The sequence below is a fragment of the Schistocerca serialis genome, chromosome 3 (genome assembly GCF_023864345.2).
Source record: "Schistocerca serialis cubense isolate TAMUIC-IGC-003099 chromosome 3, iqSchSeri2.2, whole genome shotgun sequence".
NCBI classification, from domain to species: Eukaryota; Metazoa; Arthropoda; class Insecta; order Orthoptera; family Acrididae; genus Schistocerca; species Schistocerca serialis.
This window is the reverse complement of record NC_064640.1, coordinates 971,979,479-972,005,618: the sequence shown is the minus strand read 5'-3', so window position 1 is coordinate 972,005,618 and position 26,140 is coordinate 971,979,479.

Below are 26,140 nucleotides of genomic sequence, written 5' to 3'. Positions count from 1 at the left end.
ACCGGAGAAATACATCGGAAATCTCGAGAAGCTCCCACCAGGAGTACTGTGACAGTCTATAGGTTGACAGATAATGGCGTATCGCTTCAGGGGAACTGGCTAGCGGAACCTTGAAAATGTGACTGTGGTAAAACGGGGAGCAACTAACAGGAGTAACTATGACTCTCTTAAGGTAGCCAAATGCCTCGTCAACAGGCGAAATATATCGGCAAACTCGAGAAGCTCCCACCAGGAGTACTGTGACAGTCTATAGGTTGACAGATAATGGCGTATCGCTTCAGGGGAACTGGCTAGTGGAACGTTGAAAATGTGACAGTGGTAAAACGGGGAGCAACTGACAGGAGTAACTATGACTCTCTTAAGGTAGCCAAATGCCTCGTCAACAGGCGAAATTCATCGGCAAACTCGAGAAGCTCCTGGCAAGAGTACTGTGAAAGACATTAGGTTGACAGACAATGGCGTATCGCGTCAGGTGAACTGGCTAGAGGAAGCTTGAAAATGTGACTTAGGTAAAACGGGGAGCAACTGACAGGAGTAACTATGACTCTCTTAAGGTAGCCAAATGCCTCGTCAACCGGAGAAATACATCATCAAACTCGAGAAGCTCCCATCAGGAGTGCTGTGAAAGTCTTTAGGTTGACAGATAATAGCGTATCGCTTCAGGGGAACTGGCTAGCGGAACCTTGAAAATGTGACTGTGGTAAAACGGGGAGCAACTAACAGGAGTAACTATGACTCTCTTAAGGTAGCCAAATGCCTCGTCAACAGGCGAAATATATCGGCAAACTCGAGAAGCTCCCACCAGGAGTACTGTGACAGTCTATAGGTTGACAGATAATGGCGTATCGCTTCAGGGGAACTGGCTCGTGGAACGTTGAAAATGAGACTGTGGTAAAACGGGGAGCAACTGACAGGAGTAACTATGACTCTCTTAAGGTAGCCAAATGCCTCGTCAACAGGCGAAATACATCGGCAATCTCGAGAAGCTCCCACCAGAAGTACTGTGACAGTCTATAGGTTGACAGATAATGGCGTATCGCTTCAGGGGAACTGGCTCGTGGAACGTTGAAAATGAGACTGTGGTAAAACGGGGAGCAACTGACAGGAGTAACTATGACTCTCTTAAGGTAGCCAAATGCCTCGTCAACAGGCGAAATACATCGGCAATCTCGAGAAGCTCCCACCAGGAGTACTGTGACAGTCTATAGGTTGACAGATAATGGCGTATCGCTTCAGGGGAACTGGCTAGTGGAACGTTGAAAATGTGACAGTGGTAAAACGGGGAGCAACTGACAGGAGTAACTATGACTCTCTTAAGGTAGCCAAATGCCTCGTCAACAGGCGAAATATATCGGCAAACTCGAGAAGCTCCCACCAGGAGTACTGTGACAGTCTATAGGTTGACAGATAATGGCGTATCGCTTCAGGGGAACTGGCTCGTGGAACGTTGAAAATGAGACTGTGGTAAAACGGGGAGCAACTGACAGGAGTAACTATGACTCTCTTAAGGTAGCCAAATGCCTCGTCAACAGGCGAAATACATCGGCAATCTCGAGAAGCTCCCACCAGGAGTACTGTGACAGTCTATAGGTTGACAGATAATGGCGTATCGCTTCAGGGGAACTGGCTAGTGGAACGTTGAAAATGTGACAGTGGTAAAACGGGGAGCAACTGACAGGAGTAACTATGACTCTCTTAAGGTAGCCAAATGCCTCGTCAACAGGCGAAATTCATCGGCAAACTCGAGAAGCTCCTGGCAAGAGTACTGTGAAAGACATTAGGTTGACAGACAATGGCGTATCGCGTCAGGTGAACTGGCTAGAGGAAGCTTGAAAATGTGACTTAGGTAAAACGGGGAGCAACTGACAGGAGTAACTATGACTCTCTTAAGGTAGCCAAATGCCTCGTCAACCGGAGAAATACATCAGCAAACTCGAGAAGCTCCCATCAGGAGTGCTGTGAAAGTCTTTAGGTTGACAGATAATAGCGTATCGCTTCAGGGGAACTGGCTAGCGGAACCTTGAAAATGTGACTGTGGTAAAACGGGGAGCAACTAACAGGAGTAACTATGACTCTCTTAAGGTAGCCAAATGCCTCGTCAACAGGCGAAATATATCGGCAAACTCGAGAAGCTCCCACCAGGAGTACTGTGACAGTCTATAGGTTGACAGATAATGGCGTATCGCTTCAGGGGAACTGGCTCGTGGAACGTTGAAAATGAGACTGTGGTAAAACGGGGAGCAACTGACAGGAGTAACTATGACTCTCTTAAGGTAGCCAAATGCCTCGTCAACAGGCGAAATACATCAGCAAACTCGAGAAGCTCCCATCAGGAGTGCTGTGAAAGTCTTTAGGTTGACAGATAATAGCGTATCGCTTCAGGGGAACTGGCTAGCGGAACCTTTAAAATGTGACTGTGGTAAAACGGGGAGCAACTAACATGGATAACTATGACTCTCTTAAGGTAGCCAAATGCCTCGTCAACAGGCGAAATATATCGGCAAACTCGAGAAGCTCCCACCAGGAGTACTGTGACAGTCTATAGGTTGACAGATAATGGCGTATCGCTTCAGGGGAACTGGCTCGTGGAACGTTGAAAATGTGACTGTGGTAAAACGGGGAGCAACTGACAGGAGTAACTATGACTCTCTTAAGGTAGCCAAATGCCTCGTCAACAGGCGAAATACATCGGAAATCTCGAGAAGCTCCCACCAGGAGTACTGTGACAGTCTATAGGTTGACAGATAATGGCGTATCGCTTCAGGGGAACTGGCTAGCGGAACCTTGAAAATGTGACTGTGGTAAAACGGGGAGCAACTAACAGGAGTAACTATGACTCTCTTAAGGTAGCCAAATGCCTCGTCAACAGGCGAAATATATCGGCAAACTCGAGAAGCTCCCACCAGGAGTACTGTGACAGTCTATAGGTTGACAGATAATGGCGTATCGCTTCAGGGGAACTGGCTCGTGGAACGTTGAAAATGAGACTGTGGTAAAACGGGGAGCAACTGACAGGAGTAACTATGACTCTCTTAAGGTAGCCAAATGCCTCGTCAACAGGCGAAATACATCGGCAATCTCGAGAAGCTCCCACCAGGAGTACTGTGACAGTCTATAGGTTGACAGATAATGGCGTATCGCTTCAGGGGAACTGGCTAGTGGAACGTTGAAAATGTGACAGTGGTAAAACGGGGAGCAACTGACAGGAGTAACTATGACTCTCTTAAGGTAGCCAAATGCCTCGTCAACAGGCGAAATTCATCGGCAAACTCGAGAAGCTCCTGGCAAGAGTACTGTGAAAGACATTAGGTTGACAGACAATGGCGTATCGCGTCAGGTGAACTGGCTAGAGGAAGCTTGAAAATGTGACTTAGGTAAAACGGGGAGCAACTGACAGGAGTAACTATGACTCTCTTAAGGTAGCCAAATGCCTCGTCAACCGGAGAAATACATCAGCAAACTCGAGAAGCTCCCATCAGGAGTGCTGTGAAAGTCTTTAGGTTGACAGATAATAGCGTATCGCTTCAGGGGAACTGGCTAGCGGAACCTTGAAAATGTGACTGTGGTAAAACGGGGAGCAACTAACAGGGATAACTATGACTCTCTTAAGGTAGCCAAATGCCTCGTCAACAGGCGAAATATATCGGCAAACTCGAGAAGCTCCCACCAGGAGTACTGTGACAGTCTATACGATGACAGATAATGGCGTATCGCTTCAGGGGAACTGGCTAGTGGAACCTTGAAAATGTGACTGTGGTAAAACGGGGAGCAACTGACAGGAGTAACTATGACTCTCTTAAGGTAACCAAATGCCTCGTCAACCGGAGAAATACATCGGAAATCTCGAGAAGCTCCCACCAGGAGTACTGTGACAGTCTATAGGTTGACAGATAATGGCGTATCGCTTCAGGGGAACTGGCTAGCGGAACCTTGAAAATGTGACTGTGGTAAAACGGGGAGCAACTAACAGGAGTAACTATGACTCTCTTAAGGTAGCCAAATGCCTCGTCAACAGGCGAAATATTTCGGCAAACTCGAGAAGCTCCCACCAGGAGTACTGTGACAGTCTATAGGTTGACAGATAATGGCGTATCGCTTCAGGGGAACTGGCTCGTGGAACGTTGAAAATGAGACTGTGGTAAAACGGGGAGCAACTGACAGGAGTAACTATGACTCTCTTAAGGTAGCCAAATGCCTCGTCAACAGGCGAAATACATCGGCAATCTCGAGAAGCTCCCACCAGGAGTACTGTGACAGTCTATAGGTTGACAGATAATGGCGTATCGCTTCAGGGGAACTGGCTAGTGGAACGTTGAAAATGTGACAGTGGTAAAACGGGGAGCAACTGACAGGAGTAACTATGACTCTCTTAAGGTAGCCAAATGCCTCGTCAACAGGCGAAATTCATCGGCAAACTCGAGAAGCTCCTGGCAAGAGTACTGTGAAAGACATTAGGTTGACAGACAATGGCGTATCGCGTCAGGTGAACTGGCTAGAGGAAGCTTGAAAATGTGACTTAGGTAAAACGGGGAGCAACTGACAGGAGTAACTATGACTCTCTTAAGGTAGCCAAATGCCTCGTCAACCGGAGAAATACATCAGCAAACTCGAGAAGCTCCCATCAGGAGTGCTGTGAAAGTCTTTAGGTTGACAGATAATAGCGTATCGCTTCAGGGGAACTGGCTAGCGGAACCTTGAAAATGTGACTGTGGTAAAACGGGGAGCAACTAACAGGAGTAACTATGACTCTCTTAAGGTAGCCAAATGCCTCGTCAACAGGCGAAATATATCGGCAAACTCGAGAAGCTCCCACCAGGAGTACTGTGACAGTCTATAGGTTGACAGATAATGGCGTATCGCTTCAGGGGAACTGGCTCGTGGAACGTTGAAAATGAGACTGTGGTAAAACGGGGAGCAACTGACAGGAGTAACTATGACTCTCTTAAGGTAGCCAAATGCCTCGTCAACAGGCGAAATACATCAGCAAACTCGAGAAGCTCCCATCAGGAGTGCTGTGAAAGTCTTTAGGTTGACAGATAATAGCGTATCGCTTCAGGGGAACTGGCTAGCGGAACCTTTAAAATGTGACTGTGGTAAAACGGGGAGCAACTAACATGGATAACTATGACTCTCTTAAGGTAGCCAAATGCCTCGTCAACAGGCGAAATATATCGGCAAACTCGAGAAGCTCCCACCAGGAGTACTGTGACAGTCTATAGGTTGACAGATAATGGCGTATCGCTTCAGGGGAACTGGCTCGTGGAACGTTGAAAATGTGACTGTGGTAAAACGGGGAGCAACTGACAGGAGTAACTATGACTCTCTTAAGGTAGCCAAATGCCTCGTCAACAGGCGAAATACATCGGAAATCTCGAGAAGCTCCCACCAGGAGTACTGTGACAGTCTATAGGTTGACAGATAATGGCGTATCGCTTCAGGGGAACTGGCTAGCGGAACCTTGAAAATGTGACTGTGGTAAAACGGGGAGCAACTAACAGGAGTAACTATGACTCTCTTAAGGTAGCCAAATGCCTCGTCAACAGGCGAAATATATCGGCAAACTCGAGAAGCTCCCACCAGGAGTACTGTGACAGTCTATAGGTTGACAGATAATGGCGTATCGCTTCAGGGGAACTGGCTCGTGGAACGTTGAAAATGAGACTGTGGTAAAACGGGGAGCAACTGACAGGAGTAACTATGACTCTCTTAAGGTAGCCAAATGCCTCGTCAACAGGCGAAATACATCGGCAATCTCGAGAAGCTCCCACCAGGAGTACTGTGACAGTCTATAGGTTGACAGATAATGGCGTATCGCTTCAGGGGAACTGGCTAGTGGAACGTTGAAAATGTGACAGTGGTAAAACGGGGAGCAACTGACAGGAGTAACTATGACTCTCTTAAGGTAGCCAAATGCCTCGTCAACAGGCGAAATTCATCGGCAAACTCGAGAAGCTCCTGGCAAGAGTACTGTGAAAGACATTAGGTTGACAGACAATGGCGTATCGCGTCAGGTGAACTGGCTAGAGGAAGCTTGAAAATGTGACTTAGGTAAAACGGGGAGCAACTGACAGGAGTAACTATGACTCTCTTAAGGTAGCCAAATGCCTCGTCAACCGGAGAAATACATCAGCAAACTCGAGAAGCTCCCATCAGGAGTGCTGTGAAAGTCTTTAGGTTGACAGATAATAGCGTATCGCTTCAGGGGAACTGGCTAGCGGAACCTTGAAAATGTGACTGTGGTAAAACGGGGAGCAACTAACAGGGATAACTATGACTCTCTTAAGGTAGCCAAATGCCTCGTCAACAGGCGAAATATATCGGCAAACTCGAGAAGCTCCCACCAGGAGTACTGTGACAGTCTATACGATGACAGATAATGGCGTATCGCTTCAGGGGAACTGGCTAGTGGAACCTTGAAAATGTGACTGTGGTAAAACGGGGAGCAACTGACAGGAGTAACTATGACTCTCTTAAGGTAACCAAATGCCTCGTCAACCGGAGAAATACATCGGAAATCTCGAGAAGCTCCCACCAGGAGTACTGTGACAGTCTATAGGTTGACAGATAATGGCGTATCGCTTCAGGGGAACTGGCTAGCGGAACCTTGAAAATGTGACTGTGGTAAAACGGGGAGCAACTAACAGGAGTAACTATGACTCTCTTAAGGTAGCCAAATGCCTCGTCAACAGGCGAAATATATCGGCAAACTCGAGAAGCTCCCACCAGGAGTACTGTGACAGTCTATAGGTTGACAGATAATGGCGTATCGCTTCAGGGGAACTGGCTAGTGGAACGTTGAAAATGTGACAGTGGTAAAACGGGGAGCAACTGACAGGAGTAACTATGACTCTCTTAAGGTAGCCAAATGCCTCGTCAACAGGCGAAATTCATCGGCAAACTCGAGAAGCTCCTGGCAAGAGTACTGTGAAAGACATTAGGTTGACAGACAATGGCGTATCGCGTCAGGTGAACTGGCTAGAGGAAGCTTGAAAATGTGACTTAGGTAAAACGGGGAGCAACTGACAGGAGTAACTATGACTCTCTTAAGGTAGCCAAATGCCTCGTCAACCGGAGAAATACATCAGCAAACTCGAGAAGCTCCCATCAGGAGTGCTGTGAAAGTCTTTAGGTTGACAGATAATAGCGTATCGCTTCAGGGGAACTGGCTAGCGGAACCTTGAAAATGTGACTGTGGTAAAACGGGGAGCAACTAACAGGAGTAACTATGACTCTCTTAAGGTAGCCAAATGCCTCGTCAACAGGCGAAATATATCGGCAAACTCGAGAAGCTCCCACCAGGAGTACTGTGACAGTCTATAGGTTGACAGATAATGGCGTATCGCTTCAGGGGAACTGGCTCGTGGAACGTTGAAAATGAGACTGTGGTAAAACGGGGAGCAACTGACAGGAGTAACTATGACTCTCTTAAGGTAGCCAAATGCCTCGTCAACAGGCGAAATACATCGGCAATCTCGAGAAGCTCCCACCAGGAGTACTGTGACAGTCTATAGGTTGACAGATAATGGCGTATCGCTTCAGGGGAACTGGCTAGTGGAACGTTGAAAATGTGACAGTGGTAAAACGGGGAGCAACTGACAGGAGTAACTATGACTCTCTTAAGGTAGCCAAATGCCTCGTCAACAGGCGAAATTCATCGGCAAACTCGAGAAGCTCCTGGCAAGAGTACTGTGAAAGACATTAGGTTGACAGACAATGGCGTATCGCGTCAGGTGAACTGGCTAGAGGAAGCTTGAAAATGTGACTTAGGTAAAACGGGGAGCAACTGACAGGAGTAACTATGACTCTCTTAAGGTAGCCAAATGCCTCGTCAACCGGAGAAATACATCAGCAAACTCGAGAAGCTCCCATCAGGAGTGCTGTGAAAGTCTTTAGGTTGACAGATAATAGCGTATCGCTTCAGGGGAACTGGCTAGCGGAACCTTGAAAATGTGACTGTGGTAAAACGGGGAGCAACTAACAGGGATAACTATGACTCTCTTAAGGTAGCCAAATGCCTCGTCAACAGGCGAAATATATCGGCAAACTCGAGAAGCTCCCACCAGGAGTACTGTGACAGTCTATACGATGACAGATAATGGCGTATCGCTTCAGGGGAACTGGCTAGTGGAACCTTGAAAATGTGACTGTGGTAAAACGGGGAGCAACTGACAGGAGTAACTATGACTCTCTTAAGGTAACCAAATGCCTCGTCAACCGGAGAAATACATCGGAAATCTCGAGAAGCTCCCACCAGGAGTACTGTGACAGTCTATAGGTTGACAGATAATGGCGTATCGCTTCAGGGGAACTGGCTAGCGGAACCTTGAAAATGTGACTGTGGTAAAACGGGGAGCAACTAACAGGAGTAACTATGACTCTCTTAAGGTAGCCAAATGCCTCGTCAACAGGCGAAATATATCGGCAAACTCGAGAAGCTCCCACCAGGAGTACTGTGACAGTCTATAGGTTGACAGATAATGGCGTATCGCTTCAGGGGAACTGGCTAGTGGAACGTTGAAAATGTGACAGTGGTAAAACGGGGAGCAACTGACAGGAGTAACTATGACTCTCTTAAGGTAGCCAAATGCCTCGTCAACAGGCGAAATTCATCGGCAAACTCGAGAAGCTCCTGGCAAGAGTACTGTGAAAGACATTAGGTTGACAGACAATGGCGTATCGCGTCAGGTGAACTGGCTAGAGGAAGCTTGAAAATGTGACTTAGGTAAAACGGGGAGCAACTGACAGGAGTAACTATGACTCTCTTAAGGTAGCCAAATGCCTCGTCAACCGGAGAAATACATCAGCAAACTCGAGAAGCTCCCATCAGGAGTGCTGTGAAAGTCTTTAGGTTGACAGATAATAGCGTATCGCTTCAGGGGAACTGGCTAGCGGAACCTTGAAAATGTGACTGTGGTAAAACGGGGAGCAACTAACAGGAGTAACTATGACTCTCTTAAGGTAGCCAAATGCCTCGTCAACAGGCGAAATATATCGGCAAACTCGAGAAGCTCCCACCAGGAGTACTGTGACAGTCTATAGGTTGACAGATAATGGCGTATCGCTTCAGGGGAACTGGCTCGTGGAACGTTGAAAATGTGACTGTGGTAAAACGGGGAGCAACTGACAGGAGTAACTATGACTCTCTTAAGGTAGCCAAATGCCTCGTCAACAGGCGAAATACATCGGCAATCTCGAGAAGCTCCCACCAGGAGTACTGTGACAGTCTATAGGTTGACAGATAATGGCGTATCGCTTCAGGGGAACTGGCTAGTGGAACGTTGAAAATGTGACAGTGGTAAAACGGGGAGCAACTGACAGGAGTAACTATGACTCTCTTAAGGTAGCCAAATGCCTCGTCAACAGGCGAAATTCATCGGCAAACTCGAGAAGCTCCTGGCAAGAGTACTGTGAAAGACATTAGGTTGACAGACAATGGCGTATCGCGTCAGGTGAACTGGCTAGAGGAAGCTTGAAAATGTGACTTAGGTAAAACGGGGAGCAACTGACAGGAGTAACTATGACTCTCTTAAGGTAGCCAAATGCCTCGTCAACCGGAGAAATACATCAGCAAACTCGAGAAGCTCCCATCAGGAGTGCTGTGAAAGTCTTTAGGTTGACAGATAATAGCGTATCGCTTCAGGGGAACTGGCTAGCGGAACCTTGAAAATGTGACTGTGGTAAAACGGGGAGCAACTAACAGGGATAACTATGACTCTCTTAAGGTAGCCAAATGCCTCGTCAACAGGCGAAATATATCGGCAAACTCGAGAAGCTCCCACCAGGAGTACTGTGACAGTCTATAGGTTGACAGATAATGGCGTATCGCTTCAGGGGAACTGGCTCGTGGAACGTTGAAAATGTGACTGTGGTAAAACGGGGAGCAACTGACAGGAGTAACTATGACTCTCTTAAGGTAGCCAAATGCCTCGTCAACAGGCGAAATACATCGGAAATCTCGAGAAGCTCCCACCAGGAGTACTGTGACAGTCTATAGGTTGACAGATAATGGCGTATCGCTTCAGGGGAACTGGCTAGCGGAACCTTGAAAATGTGACTGTGGTAAAACGGGGAGCAACTAACAGGAGTAACTATGACTCTCTTAAGGTAGCCAAATGCCTCGTCAACAGGCGAAATATATCGGCAAACTCGAGAAGCTCCCACCAGGAGTACTGTGACAGTCTATAGGTTGACAGATAATGGCGTATCGCTTCAGGGGAACTGGCTCGTGGAACGTTGAAAATGAGACTGTGGTAAAACGGGGAGCAACTGACAGGAGTAACTATGACTCTCTTAAGGTAGCCAAATGCCTCGTCAACAGGCGAAATACATCGGCAATCTCGAGAAGCTCCCACCAGGAGTACTGTGACAGTCTATAGGTTGACAGATAATGGCGTATCGCTTCAGGGGAACTGGCTAGTGGAACGTTGAAAATGTGACAGTGGTAAAACGGGGAGCAACTGACAGGAGTAACTATGACTCTCTTAAGGTAGCCAAATGCCTCGTCAACAGGCGAAATTCATCGGCAAACTCGAGAAGCTCCTGGCAAGAGTACTGTGAAAGACATTAGGTTGACAGACAATGGCGTATCGCGTCAGGTGAACTGGCTAGAGGAAGCTTGAAAATGTGACTTAGGTAAAACGGGGAGCAACTGACAGGAGTAACTATGACTCTCTTAAGGTAGCCAAATGCCTCGTCAACCGGAGAAATACATCAGCAAACTCGAGAAGCTCCCATCAGGAGTGCTGTGAAAGTCTTTAGGTTGACAGATAATAGCGTATCGCTTCAGGGGAACTGGCTAGCGGAACCTTGAAAATGTGACTGTGGTAAAACGGGGAGCAACTAACAGGGATAACTATGACTCTCTTAAGGTAGCCAAATGCCTCGTCAACAGGCGAAATATATCGGCAAACTCGAGAAGCTCCCACCAGGAGTACTGTGACAGTCTATAGGTTGACAGATAATGGCGTATCGCTTCAGGGGAACTGGCTCGTGGAACGTTGAAAATGTGACTGTGGTAAAACGGGGAGCAACTGACAGGAGTAACTATGACTCTCTTAAGGTAGCCAAATGCCTCGTCAACAGGCGAAATACATCGGAAATCTCGAGAAGCTCCCACCAGGAGTACTGTGACAGTCTATAGGTTGACAGATAATGGCGTATCGCTTCAGGGGAACTGGCTAGCGGAACCTTGAAAATGTGACTGTGGTAAAACGGGGAGCAACTAACAGGAGTAACTATGACTCTCTTAAGGTAGCCAAATGCCTCGTCAACAGGCGAAATATATCGGCAAACTCGAGAAGCTCCCACCAGGAGTACTGTGACAGTCTATAGGTTGACAGATAATGGCGTATCGCTTCAGGGGAACTGGCTCGTGGAACGTTGAAAATGAGACTGTGGTAAAACGGGGAGCAACTGACAGGAGTAACTATGACTCTCTTAAGGTAGCCAAATGCCTCGTCAACAGGCGAAATACATCGGCAATCTCGAGAAGCTCCCACCAGGAGTACTGTGACAGTCTATAGGTTGACAGATAATGGCGTATCGCTTCAGGGGAACTGGCTAGTGGAACGTTGAAAATGTGACAGTGGTAAAACGGGGAGCAACTGACAGGAGTAACTATGACTCTCTTAAGGTAGCCAAATGCCTCGTCAACAGGCGAAATTCATCGGCAAACTCGAGAAGCTCCTGGCAAGAGTACTGTGAAAGACATTAGGTTGACAGACAATGGCGTATCGCGTCAGGTGAACTGGCTAGAGGAAGCTTGAAAATGTGACTTAGGTAAAACGGGGAGCAACTGACAGGAGTAACTATGACTCTCTTAAGGTAGCCAAATGCCTCGTCAACCGGAGAAATACATCAGCAAACTCGAGAAGCTCCCATCAGGAGTGCTGTGAAAGTCTTTAGGTTGACAGATAATAGCGTATCGCTTCAGGGGAACTGGCTAGCGGAACCTTGAAAATGTGACTGTGGTAAAACGGGGAGCAACTAACAGGGATAACTATGACTCTCTTAAGGCAGCCAAATGCCTCGTCAACAGGCGAAATATATCGGCAAACTCGAGAAGCTCCCACCAGGAGTACTGTGACAGTCTATAGGTTGACAGATAATGGCGTATCGCTTCAGGGGAACTGGCTCGTGGAACGTTGAAAATGTGACTGTGGTAAAACGGGGAGCAACTGACAGGAGTAACTATGACTCTCTTAAGGTAGCCAAATGCCTCGTCAACAGGCGAAATACATCGGCAATCTCGAGAAGCTCCCACCAGGAGTACTGTGACAGTCTATAGGTTGACAGATAATGGCGTATCGCTTCAGGGGAACTGGCTAGCGGAACCTTGAAAATGTGACTGTGGTAAAACGGGGAGCAACTAACAGGAGTAACTATGACTCTCTTAAGGTAGCCAAATGCCTCGTCAACAGGCGAAATATATCGGCAAACTCGAGAAGCTCCCACCAGGAGTACTGTGACAGTCTATAGGTTGACAGATAATGGCGTATCGCTTCAGGGGAACTGGCTCGTGGAACGTTGAAAATGTGACTGTGGTAAAACGGGGAGCAACTGACAGGAGTAACTATGACTCTCTTAAGGTAGCCAAATGCCTCGTCAACAGGCGAAATACATCGGCAATCTCGAGAAGCTCCCACCAGGAGTACTGTGACAGTCTATAGGTTGACAGATAATGGCGTATCGCTTCAGGGGAACTGGCTAGTGGAACGTTGAAAATGTGACAGTGGTAAAACGGGGAGCAACTGACAGGAGTAACTATGACTCTCTTAAGGTAGCCAAATGCCTCGTCAACAGGCGAAATTCATCGGCAAACTCGAGAAGCTCCTGGCAAGAGTACTGTGAAAGACATTAGGTTGACAGACAATGGCGTATCGCGTCAGGTGAACTGGCTAGAGGAAGCTTGAAAATGTGACTTAGGTAAAACGGGGAGCAACTGACAGGAGTAACTATGACTCTCTTAAGGTAGCCAAATGCCTCGTCAACTGGAGAAATACATCAGCAAACTCGAGAAGCTCCCATCAGGAGTGCTGTGAAAGTCTTTAGGTTGACAGATAATAGCGTATCGCTTCAGGGGAACTGGCTAGCGGAACCTTGAAAATGTGACTGTGGTAAAACGGGGAGCAACTGACAGGAGTAACTATGACTCTCTTAAGGTAGCCAAATGCCTCGTCAACAGGCGAAATACATCGGAAATCTCGAGAAGCTCCCACCAGGAGTACTGTGACAGTCTATAGGTTGACAGATAATGGCGTATCGCTTCAGGGGAACTGGCTAGCGGAACCTTGAAAATGTGACTGTGGTAAAACGGGGAGCAACTAACAGGAGTAACTATGACTCTCTTAAGGTAGCCAAATGCCTCGTCAACAGGCGAAATATATCGGCAAACTCGAGAAGCTCCCACCAGGAGTACTGTGACAGTCTATAGGTTGACAGATAATGGCGTATCGCTTCAGGGGAACTGGCTCGTGGAACGTTGAAAATGAGACTGTGGTAAAACGGGGAGCAACTGACAGGAGTAACTATGACTCTCTTAAGGTAGCCAAATGCCTCGTCAACAGGCGAAATACATCGGCAATCTCGAGAAGCTCCCACCAGGAGTACTGTGACAGTCTATAGGTTGACAGATAATGGCGTATCGCTTCAGGGGAACTGGCTAGTGGAACGTTGAAAATGTGACAGTGGTAAAACGGGGAGCAACTGACAGGAGTAACTATGACTCTCTTAAGGTAGCCAAATGCCTCGTCAACAGGCGAAATTCATCGGCAAACTCGAGAAGCTCCTGGCAAGAGTACTGTGAAAGACATTAGGTTGACAGACAATGGCGTATCGCGTCAGGTGAACTGGCTAGAGGAAGCTTGAAAATGTGACTTAGGTAAAACGGGGAGCAACTGACAGGAGTAACTATGACTCTCTTAAGGTAGCCAAATGCCTCGTCAACCGGAGAAATACATCAGCAAACTCGAGAAGCTCCCATCAGGAGTGCTGTGAAAGTCTTTAGGTTGACAGATAATAGCGTATCGCTTCAGGGGAACTGGCTAGCGGAACCTTGAAAATGTGACTGTGGTAAAACGGGGAGCAACTAACAGGGATAACTATGACTCTCTTAAGGTAGCCAAATGCCTCGTCAACAGGCGAAATATATCGGCAAACTCGAGAAGCTCCCACCAGGAGTACTGTGACAGTCTATACGATGACAGATAATGGCGTATCGCTTCAGGGGAACTGGCTAGTGGAACCTTGAAAATGTGACTGTGGTAAAACGGGGAGCAACTGACAGGAGTAACTATGACTCTCTTAAGGTAACCAAATGCCTCGTCAACCGGAGAAATACATCGGAAATCTCGAGAAGCTCCCACCAGGAGTACTGTGACAGTCTATAGGTTGACAGATAATGGCGTATCGCTTCAGGGGAACTGGCTAGCGGAACCTTGAAAATGTGACTGTGGTAAAACGGGGAGCAACTAACAGGAGTAACTATGACCCTCTTAAGGTAGCCAAATGCCTCGTCAACAGGCGAAATATATCGGCAAACTCGAGAAGCTCCCACCAGGAGTACTGTGACAGTCTATAGGTTGACAGATAATGGCGTATCGCTTCAGGGGAACTGGCTCGTGGAACGTTGAAAATGAGACTGTGGTAAAACGGGGAGCAACTGACAGGAGTAACTATGACTCTCTTAAGGTAGCCAAATGCCTCGTCAACAGGCGAAATACATCGGCAATCTCGAGAAGCTCCCACCAGGAGTACTGTGACAGTCTATAGGTTGACAGATAATGGCGTATCGCTTCAGGGGAACTGGCTAGTGGAACGTTGAAAATGTGACAGTGGTAAAACGGGGAGCAACTGACAGGAGTAACTATGACTCTCTTAAGGTAGCCAAATGCCTCGTCAACAGGCGAAATTCATCGGCAAACTCGAGAAGCTCCTGGCAAGAGTACTGTGAAAGACATTAGGTTGACAGACAATGGCGTATCGCGTCAGGTGAACTGGCTAGAGGAAGCTTGAAAATGTGACTTAGGTAAAACGGGGAGCAACTGACAGGAGTAACTATGACTCTCTTAAGGTAGCCAAATGCCTCGTCAACCGGAGAAATACATCAGCAAACTCGAGAAGCTCCCATCAGGAGTGCTGTGAAAGTCTTTAGGTTGACAGATAATAGCGTATCGCTTCAGGGGAACTGGCTAGCGGAACCTTGAAAATGTGACTGTGGTAAAACGGGGAGCAACTAACAGGGATAACTATGACTCTCTTAAGGTAGCCAAATGCCTCGTCAACAGGCGAAATATATCGGCAAACTCGAGAAGCTCCCACCAGGAGTACTGTGACAGTCTATACGATGACAGATAATGGCGTATCGCTTCAGGGGAACTGGCTAGTGGAACCTTGAAAATGTGACTGTGGTAAAACGGGGAGCAACTGACAGGAGTAACTATGACTCTCTTAAGGTAACCAAATGCCTCGTCAACCGGAGAAATACATCGGAAATCTCGAGAAGCTCCCACCAGGAGTACTGTGACAGTCTATAGGTTGACAGATAATGGCGTATCGCTTCAGGGGAACTGGCTAGCGGAACCTTGAAAATGTGACTGTGGTAAAACGGGGAGCAACTAACAGGAGTAACTATGACTCTCTTAAGGTAGCCAAATGCCTCGTCAACAGGCGAAATATATCGGCAAACTCGAGAAGCTCCCACCAGGAGTACTGTGACAGTCTATAGGTTGACAGATAATGGCGTATCGCTTCAGGGGAACTGGCTAGTGGAACGTTGAAAATGTGACAGTGGTAAAACGGGGAGCAACTGACAGGAGTAACTATGACTCTCTTAAGGTAGCCAAATGCCTCGTCAACAGGCGAAATTCATCGGCAAACTCGAGAAGCTCCTGGCAAGAGTACTGTGAAAGACATTAGGTTGACAGACAATGGCGTATCGCGTCAGGTGAACTGGCTAGAGGAAGCTTGAAAATGTGACTTAGGTAAAACGGGGAGCAACTGACAGGAGTAACTATGACTCTCTTAAGGTAGCCAAATGCCTCGTCAACCGGAGAAATACATCAGCAAACTCGAGAAGCTCCCATCAGGAGTGCTGTGAAAGTCTTTAGGTTGACAGATAATAGCGTATCGCTTCAGGGGAACTGGCTAGCGGAACCTTGAAAATGTGACTGTGGTAAAACGGGGAGCAACTAACAGGGATAACTATGACTCTCTTAAGGTAGCCAAATGCCTCGTCAACAGGCGAAATATATCGGCAAACTCGAGAAGCTCCCACCAGGAGTACTGTGACAGTCTATACGATGACAGATAATGGCGTATCGCTTCAGGGGAACTGGCTAGTGGAACCTTGAAAATGTGACTGTGGTAAAACGGGGAGCAACTGACAGGAGTAACTATGACTCTCTTAAGGTAACCAAATGCCTCGTCAACCGGAGAAATACATCGGAAATCTCGAGAAGCTCCCACCAGGAGTACTGTGACAGTCTATAGGTTGACAGATAATGGCGTATCGCTTCAGGGGAACTGGCTAGCGGAACCTTGAAAATGTGACTGTGGTAAAACGGGGAGCAACTAACAGGAGTAACTATGACTCTCTTAAGGTAGCCAAATGCCTCGTCAACAGGCGAAATATATCGGCAAACTCGAGAAGCTCCCACCAGGAGTACTGTGACAGTCTATAGGTTGACAGATAATGGCGTATCGCTTCAGGGGAACTGGCTAGTGGAACGTTGAAAATGTGACAGTGGTAAAACGGGGAGCAACTGACAGGAGTAACTATGACTCTCTTAAGGTAGCCAAATGCCTCGTCAACAGGCGAAATTCATCGGCAAACTCGAGAAGCTCCTGGCAAGAGTACTGTGAAAGACATTAGGTTGACAGACAATGGCGTATCGCGTCAGGTGAACTGGCTAGAGGAAGCTTGAAAATGTGACTTAGGTAAAACGGGGAGCAACTGACAGGAGTAACTATGACTCTCTTAAGGTAGCCAAATGCCTCGTCAACCGGAGAAATACATCAGCAAACTCGAGAAGCTCCCATCAGGAGTGCTGTGAAAGTCTTTAGGTTGACAGATAATAGCGTATCGCTTCAGGGGAACTGGCTAGCGGAACCTTGAAAATGTGACTGTGGTAAAACGGGGAGCAACTAACAGGGATAACTATGACTCTCTTAAGGTAGCCAAATGCCTCGTCAACAGGCGAAATATATCGGCAAACTCGAGAAGCTCCCACCAGGAGTACTGTGACAGTCTATACGATGACAGATAATGGCGTATCGCTTCAGGGGAACTGGCTAGTGGAACCTTGAAAATGTGACTGTGGTAAAACGGGGAGCAACTGACAGGAGTAACTATGACTCTCTTAAGGTAACCAAATGCCTCGTCAACCGGAGAAATACATCGGAAATCTCGAGAAGCTCCCACCAGGAGTACTGTGACAGTCTATAGGTTGACAGATAATGGCGTATCGCTTCAGGGGAACTGGCTAGCGGAACCTTGAAAATGTGACTGTGGTAAAACGGGGAGCAACTAACAGGAGTAACTATGACTCTCTTAAGGTAGCCAAATGCCTCGTCAACAGGCGAAATATATCGGCAAACTCGAGAAGCTCCCACCAGGAGTACTGTGACAGTCTATAGGTTGACAGATAATGGCGTATCGCTTCAGGGGAACTGGCTAGTGGAACGTTGAAAATGTGACAGTGGTAAAACGGGGAGCAACTGACAGGAGTAACTATGACTCTCTTAAGGTAGCCAAATGCCTCGTCAACAGGCGAAATTCATCGGCAAACTCGAGAAGCTCCTGGCAAGAGTACTGTGAAAGACATTAGGTTGACAGACAATGGCGTATCGCGTCAGGTGAACTGGCTAGAGGAAGCTTGAAAATGTGACTTAGGTAAAACGGGGAGCAACTGACAGGAGTAACTATGACTCTCTTAAGGTAGCCAAATGCCTCGTCAACCGGAGAAATACATCAGCAAACTCGAGAAGCTCCCATCAGGAGTGCTGTGAAAGTCTTTAGGTTGACAGATAATAGCGTATCGCTTCAGGGGAACTGGCTAGCGGAACCTTGAAAATGTGACTGTGGTAAAACGGGGAGCAACTAACAGGGATAACTATGACTCTCTTAAGGTAGCCAAATGCCTCGTCAACAGGCGAAATATATCGGCAAACTCGAGAAGCACCCACCAGGAGTACTGTGACAGTCTATAGGTTGACAGATAATGGCGTATCGCTTCAGGGGAACTGGCTCGTGGAACGTTGAAAATGTGACTGTGGTAAAACGGGGAGCAACTGACAGGAGTAACTATGACTCTCTTAAGGTAGCCAAATGCCTCGTCAACAGGCGAAATACATCGGCAATCTCGAGAAGCTCCCACCAGGAGTACTGTGACAGTCTATAGGTTGACAGATAATGGCGTATCGCTTCAGGGGAACTGGCTAGCGGAACCTTGAAAATGTGACTGTGGTAAAACGGGGAGCAACTAACAGGAGTAACTATGACTCTCTTAAGGTAGCCAAATGCCTCGTCAACAGGCGAAATATATCGGCAAACTCGAGAAGCTCCCACCAGGAGTACTGTGACAGTCTATAGGTTGACAGATAATGGCGTATCGCTTCAGGGGAACTGGCTCGTGGAACGTTGAAAATGTGACTGTGGTAAAACGGGGAGCAACTGACAGGAGTAACTATGACTCTCTTAAGGTAGCCAAATGCCTCGTCAACAGGCGAAATACATCGGAAATCTCGAGAAGCTCCCACCAGGAGTACTGTGACAGTCTATAGGTTGACAGATAATGGCGTATCGCTTCAGGGGAACTGGCTAGCGGAACCTTGAAAATGTGACTGTGGTAAAACGGGGAGCAACTAACAGGAGTAACTATGACTCTCTTAAGGTAGCCAAATGCCTCGTCAACAGGCGAAATATATCGGCAAACTCGAGAAGCTCCCACCAGGAGTACTGTGACAGTCTATAGGTTGACAGATAATGGCGTATCGCTTCAGGGGAACTGGCTCGTGGAACGTTGAAAATGAGACTGTGGTAAAACGGGGAGCAACTGACAGGAGTAACTATGACTCTCTTAAGGTAGCCAAATGCCTCGTCAACAGGCGAAATACATCGGCAATCTCGAGAAGCTCCCACCAGGAGTACTGTGACAGTCTATAGGTTGACAGATAATGGCGTATCGCTTCAGGGGAACTGGCTAGTGGAACGTTGAAAATGTGACAGTGGTAAAACGGGGAGCAACTGACAGGAGTAACTATGACTCTCTTAAGGTAGCCAAATGCCTCGTCAACAGGCGAAATTCATCGGCAAACTCGAGAAGCTCCTGGCAAGAGTACTGTGAAAGACATTAGGTTGACAGACAATGGCGTATCGCGTCAGGTGAACTGGCTAGCGGAACCTTGAAAATGTGACTGTGGTAAAACGGGGAGCAACTAACAGGGATAACTATGACTCTCTTAAGGTAGCCAAATGCCTCGTCAACAGGCGAAATATATCGGCAAACTCGAGAAGCACCCACCAGGAGTACTGTGACAGTCTATAGGTTGACAGATAATGGCGTATCGCTTCAGGGGAACTGGCTCGTGGAACGTTGAAAATGTGACTGTGGTAAAACGGGGAGCAACTGACAGGAGTAACTATGACTCTCTTAAGGTAGCCAAATGCCTCGTCAACAGGCGAAATACATCGGCAATCTCGAGAAGCTCCCACCAGGAGTACTGTGACAGTCTATAGGTTGACAGATAATGGCGTATCGCTTCAGGGGAACTGGCTAGCGGAACCTTGAAAATGTGACTGTGGTAAAACGGGGAGCAACTAACAGGAGTAACTATGACTCTCTTAAGGTAGCCAAATGCCTCGTCAACAGGCGAAATATATCGGCAAACTCGAGAAGCTCCCACCAGGAGTACTGTGACAGTCTATAGGTTGACAGATAATGGCGTATCGCTTCAGGGGAACTGGCTCGTGGAACGTTGAAAATGTGACTGTGGTAAAACGGGGAGCAACTGACAGGAGTAACTATGACTCTCTTAAGGTAGCCAAATGCCTCGTCAACAGGCGAAATACATCGGAAATCTCGAGAAGCTCCCACCAGGAGTACTGTGACAGTCTATAGGTTGACAGATAATGGCGTATCGCTTCAGGGGAACTGGCTAGCGGAACCTTGAAAATGTGACTGTGGTAAAACGGGGAGCAACTAACAGGAGTAACTATGACTCTCTTAAGGTAGCCAAATGCCTCGTCAACAGGCGAAATATATCGGCAAACTCGAGAAGCTCCCACCAGGAGTACTGTGACAGTCTATAGGTTGACAGATAATGGCGTATCGCTTCAGGGGAACTGGCTCGTGGAACGTTGAAAATGAGACTGTGGTAAAACGGGGAGCAACTGACAGGAGTAACTATGACTCTCTTAAGGTAGCCAAATGCCTCGTCAACAGGCGAAATACATCGGCAATCTCGAGAAGCTCCCACCAGGAGTACTGTGACAGTCTATAGGTTGACAGATAATGGCGTATCGCTTCAGGGGAACTGGCTAGTGGAACGTTGAAAATGTGACAGTGGTAAAACGGGGAGCAACTGACAGGAGTAACTATGACTCTCTTAAGGTAGCCAAATGCCTCGTCAACAGGCGAAATTCATCGGCAAACTCGAGAAGCTCCTGGCAAGAGTACTGTGAAAGACATTAGGTTGACAGACAATGGCGTATCGCGTCAGGTGAACTGGCTAGAGGAAGCTTGAAAATGTGACTTAGGTAAAACGGGGAGCAACTGACAGGAGTAACTATGACTCTCTTAAGGTAGCCAAATGCCTCGTCAACCGGAGAAATACATCAGCAAACTCGAGAAGCTCCCATCAGGAGTGCTGTGAAAGTCTTTAGGTTGACAGATAATAGCGTATCGCTTCAGGGGAACTGGCTAGCGGAACCTTGAAAATGTGACTGTGGTAAAACGGGGAGCAACTAACAGGGAAAACTATGACTCTCTTAAGGTAGCCAAATGCCTCGTCAACAGGCGAAATATATCGGCAAACTCGAGAAGCTCCCACCAGGAGTACTGTGACAGTCTATACGATGACAGATAATGGCGTATCGCTTCAGGGGAACTGGCTAGTGGAACCTTGAAAATGTGACTGTGGTAAAACGGGGAGCAACTGACAGGAGTAACTATGACTCTCTTAAGGTAACCAAATGCCTCGTCAACCGGAGAAATACATCGGAAATCTCGAGAAGCTCCCACCAGGAGTACTGTGACAGTCTATAGGTTGACAGATAATGGCGTATCGCTTCAGGGGAACTGGCTAGCGGAACCTTGAAAATGTGACTGTGGTAAAACGGGGAGCAACTAACAGGAGTAACTATGACTCTCTTAAGGTAGCCAAATGCCTCGTCAACAGGCGAAATATATCGGCAAACTCGAGAAGCTCCCACCAGGAGTACTGTGACAGTCTATAGGTTGACAGATAATGGCGTATCGCTTCAGGGGAACTGGCTAGTGGAACGTTGAAAATGTGACAGTGGTAAAACGGGGAGCAACTGACAGGAGTAACTATGACTCTCTTAAGGTAGCCAAATGCCTCGTCAACAGGCGAAATTCATCGGCAAACTCGAGAAGCTCCTGGCAAGAGTACTGTGAAAGACATTAGGTTGACAGACAATGGCGTATCGCGTCAGGTGAACTGGCTAGAGGAAGCTTGAAAATGTGACTTAGGTAAAACGGGGAGCAACTGACAGGAGTAACTATGACGCTCTTAAGGTAGCCAAATGCCTCGTCAACCGGAGAAATACATCAGCAAACTCGAGAAGCTCCCATCAGGAGTGCTGTGAAAGTCTTTAGGTTGACAGATAATAGCGTATCGCTTCAGGGGAACTGGCTAGCGGAACCTTGAAAATGTGACTGTGGTAAAACGGGGAGCAACTAACAGCTATAACTATGACTCTCTTAAGGTAGCCAAATGCCTCGTCAACAGGCGAAATATATCGGCAAACTCGAGAAGCACCCACCAGGAGTACTGTGACAGTCTATAGGTTGACAGATAATGGCGTATCGCTTCAGGGGAACTGGCTCGTGGAACGTTGAAAATGTGACTGTGGTAAAACGGGGAGCAACTGACAGGAGTAACTATGACTCTCTTAAGGTAGCCAAATGCCTCGTCAACAGGCGAAATACATCGGCAATCTCGAGAAGCTCCCACCAGGAGTACTGTGACAGTCTATAGGTTGACAGATAATGGCGTATCGCTTCAGGGGAACTGGCTAGTGGAACGTTGAAAATGTGACAGTGGTAAAACGGGGAGCAACTGACAGGAGTAACTATGACTCTCTTAAGGTAGCCAAATGCCTCGTCAACAGGCGAAATTCATCGGCAAACTCGAGAAGCTCCTGGCAAGAGTACTGTGAAAGACATTAGGTTGACAGACAATGGCGTATCGCGTCAGGTGAACTGGCTAGAGGAAGCTTGAAAATGTGACTTAGGTAAAACGGGGAGCAACTGACAGGAGTAACTATGACTCTCTTAAGGTAGCCAAATGCCTCGTCAACCGGAGAAATACATCAGCAAACTCGAGAAGCTCCCATCAGGAGTGCTGTGAAAGTCTTTAGGTTGACAGATAATAGCGTATCGCTTCAGGGGAACTGGCTAGCGGAACCTTGAAAATGTGACTGTGGTAAAACGGGGAGCAACTAACAGGGATAACTATGACTCTCTTAAGGCAGCCAAATGCCTCGTCAACAGGCGAAATATATCGGCAAACTCGAGAAGCTCCCACCAGGAGTACTGTGACAGTCTATAGGTTGACAGATAATGGCGTATCGCTTCAGGGGAACTGGCTCGTGGAACGTTGAAAATGTGACTGTGGTAAAACGGGGAGCAACTGACAGGAGTAACTATGACTCTCTTAAGGTAGCCAAATGCCTCGTCAACAGGCGAAATACATCGGCAATCTCGAGAAGCTCCCACCAGGAGTACTGTGACAGTCTATAGGTTGACAGATAATGGCGTATCGCTTCAGGGGAACTGGCTAGTGGAACGTTGAAAATGTGACAGTGGTAAAACGGGGAGCAACTGACAGGAGTAACTATGACTCTCTTAAGGTAGCCAAATGCCTCGTCAACAGGCGAAATTCATCGGCAAACTCGAGAAGCTCCTGGCAAGAGTACTGTGAAAGACATTAGGTTGACAGACAATGGCGTATCGCGTCAGGTGAACTGGCTAGAGGAAGCTTGAAAATGTGACTTAGGTAAAACGGGGAGCAACTGACAGGAGTAACTATGACTCTCTTAAGGTAGCCAAATGCCTCGTCAACCGGAGAAATACATCAGCAAACTCGAGAAGCTCCCATCAGGAGTGCTGTGAAAGTCTTTAGGTTGACAGATAATAGCGTATCGCTTCAGGGGAACTGGCTAGCGGAACCTTGAAAATGTGACTGTGGTAAAACGGGGAGCAACTAACAGGGATAACTATGACTCTCTTAAGGCAGCCAAATGCCTCGTCAACAGGCGAAATATATCGGCAAACTCGAGAAGCTCCCACCAGGAGTACTGTGACAGTCTATAGGTTGACAGATAATGGCGTATCGCTTCAGGGGAACTGGCTCGTGGAACGTTGAAAATGTGACTGTGGTAAAACGGGGAGCAACTGACAGGAGTAACTATGACTCTCTTAAGGTAGCCAAATGCCTCGTCAACAGGCGAAATACATCGGCAATCTCGAGAAGCTCCCACCAGGAGTACTGTGACAGTCTATAGGTTGACAGATAATGGCGTATCGCTTCAGGGGAACTGGCTAGTGGAACCTTGAAAATGTGACTGTGGTAAAACGGGGAGCAACTAACAGGAGTAACTATGACTCTCTTAAGGTAGCCAAATGCCTCGTCAACAGGCGAAATATATCGGCAAACTCGAGAAGCTCCCACCAGGAGTACTGTGACAGTCTATAGGTTGACAGATAATGGCGTATCGCTTCAGGGGAACTGGCTCGTGGAACGTTGAAAATGTGACTGTGGTAAAACGGGGAGCAACTGACAGGAGTAACTATGACTCTCTTAAGGTAGCCAAATGCCTCGTCAACAGGCGAAATACATCGGCAATCTCGAGAAGCTCCCACCAGGAGTACTGTGACAGTCTATAGGTTGACAGATAATGGCGTATCGCTTCAGGGGAACTGGCTAGTGGAACGTTGAAAATGTGACAGTGGTAAAACGGGGAGCAACTGACAGGAGTAACTATGACTCTCTTAAGGTAGCCAAATGCCTCGTCAACAGGCGAAATTCATCGGCAAACTCGAGAAGCTCCTGGCAAGAGTACTGTGAAAGACATTAGGTTGACAGACAATGGCGTATCGCGTCAGGTGAACTGGCTAGAGGAAGCTTGAAAATGTGACTTAGGTAAAACGGGGAGCAACTGACAGGAGTAACTATGACTCTCTTAAGGTAGCCAAATGCCTCGTCAACCGGAGAAATACATCAGCAAACTCGAGAAGCTCCCATCAGGAGTGCTGTGAAAGTCTTTAGGTTGACAGATAATAGCGTATCGCTTCAGGGGAACTGGCTAGCGGAACCTTGAAAATGTGACTGTGGTAAAACGGGGAGCAACTAACATGGATAACTATGACTCTCTTAAGGTAGCCAAATGCCTCGTCAACAGGCGAAATATATCGGCAAACTCGAGAAGCTCCCACCAGGAGTACTGTGACAGTCTATAGGTTGACAGATAATGGCGTATCGCTTCAGGGGAACTGGCTCGTGGAACGTTGAAAATGTGACTGTGGTAAAACGGGGAGCAACTGACAGGAGTAACTATGACTCTCTTAAGGTAGCCAAATGCCTCGTCAACAGGCGAAATACATCGGAAATCTCGAGAAGCTCCCACCAGGAGTACTGTGACAGTCTATAGGTTGACAGATAATGGCGTATCGCTTCAGGGGAACTGGCTAGTGGAACGTTGAAAATGTGACAGTGGTAAAACGGGGAGCAACTGACAGGAGTAACTATGACTCTCTTAAGGTAGCCAAATGCCTCGTCAACAGGCGAAATTCATCGGCAAACTCGAGAAGCTCCTGGCAAGAGTACTGTGAAAGACATTAGGTTGACAGACAATGGCGTATCGCGTCAGGTGAACTGGCTAGAGGAAGCTTGAAAATGTGACTTAGGTAAAACGGGGAGCAACTGACAGGAGTAACTATGACTCTCTTAAGGTAGCCAAATGCCTCGTCAACCGGAGAAATACATCAGCAAACTCGAGAAGCTCCCATCAGGAGTGCTGTGAAAGTCTTTAGGTTGACAGATAATAGCGTATCGCTTCAGGGGAACTGGCTAGCGGAACCTTGAAAATGTGACTGTGGTAAAACGGGGAGCAACTAACAGGGATAACTATGACTCTCTTAAGGTAGCCAAATGCCTCGTCAACAGGCGAAATATATCGGCAAACTCGAGAAGCTCCCACCAGGAGTACTGTGACAGTCTATACGATGACAGATAATGGCGTATCGCTTCAGGGGAACTGGCTAGTGGAACCTTGAAAATGTGACTGTGGTAAAACGGGGAGCAACTGACAGGAGTAACTATGACTCTCTTAAGGTAACCAAATGCCTCGTCAACCGGAGAAATACATCGGAAATCTCGAGAAGCTCCCACCAGGAGTACTGTGACAGTCTATAGGTTGACAGATAATGGCGTATCGCTTCAGGGGAACTGGCTAGCGGAACCTTGAAAATGTGACTGTGGTAAAACGGGGAGCAACTAACAGGAGTAACTATGACTCTCTTAAGGTAGCCAAATGCCTCGTCAACAGGGGAAATATATCGGCAAACTCGAGAAGCTCCCACCAGGAGTACTGTGACAGTCTATAGGTTGACAGATAATGGCGTATCGCTTCAGGGGAACTGGCTAGTGGAACGTTGAAAATGTGACAGTGGTAAAACGGGGAGCAACTGACAGGAGTAACTATGACTCTCTTAAGGTAGCCAAATGCCTCGTCAACAGGCGAAATTCATCGGCAAACTCGAGAAGCTCCTGGCAAGAGTACTGTGAAAGACATTAGGTTGACAGACAATGGCGTATCGCGTCTGGTGAACTGGCTAGAGGAAGCTTGAAAATGTGACTTAGGTAAAACGGGGAGCAACTGACAGGAGTAACTATGACT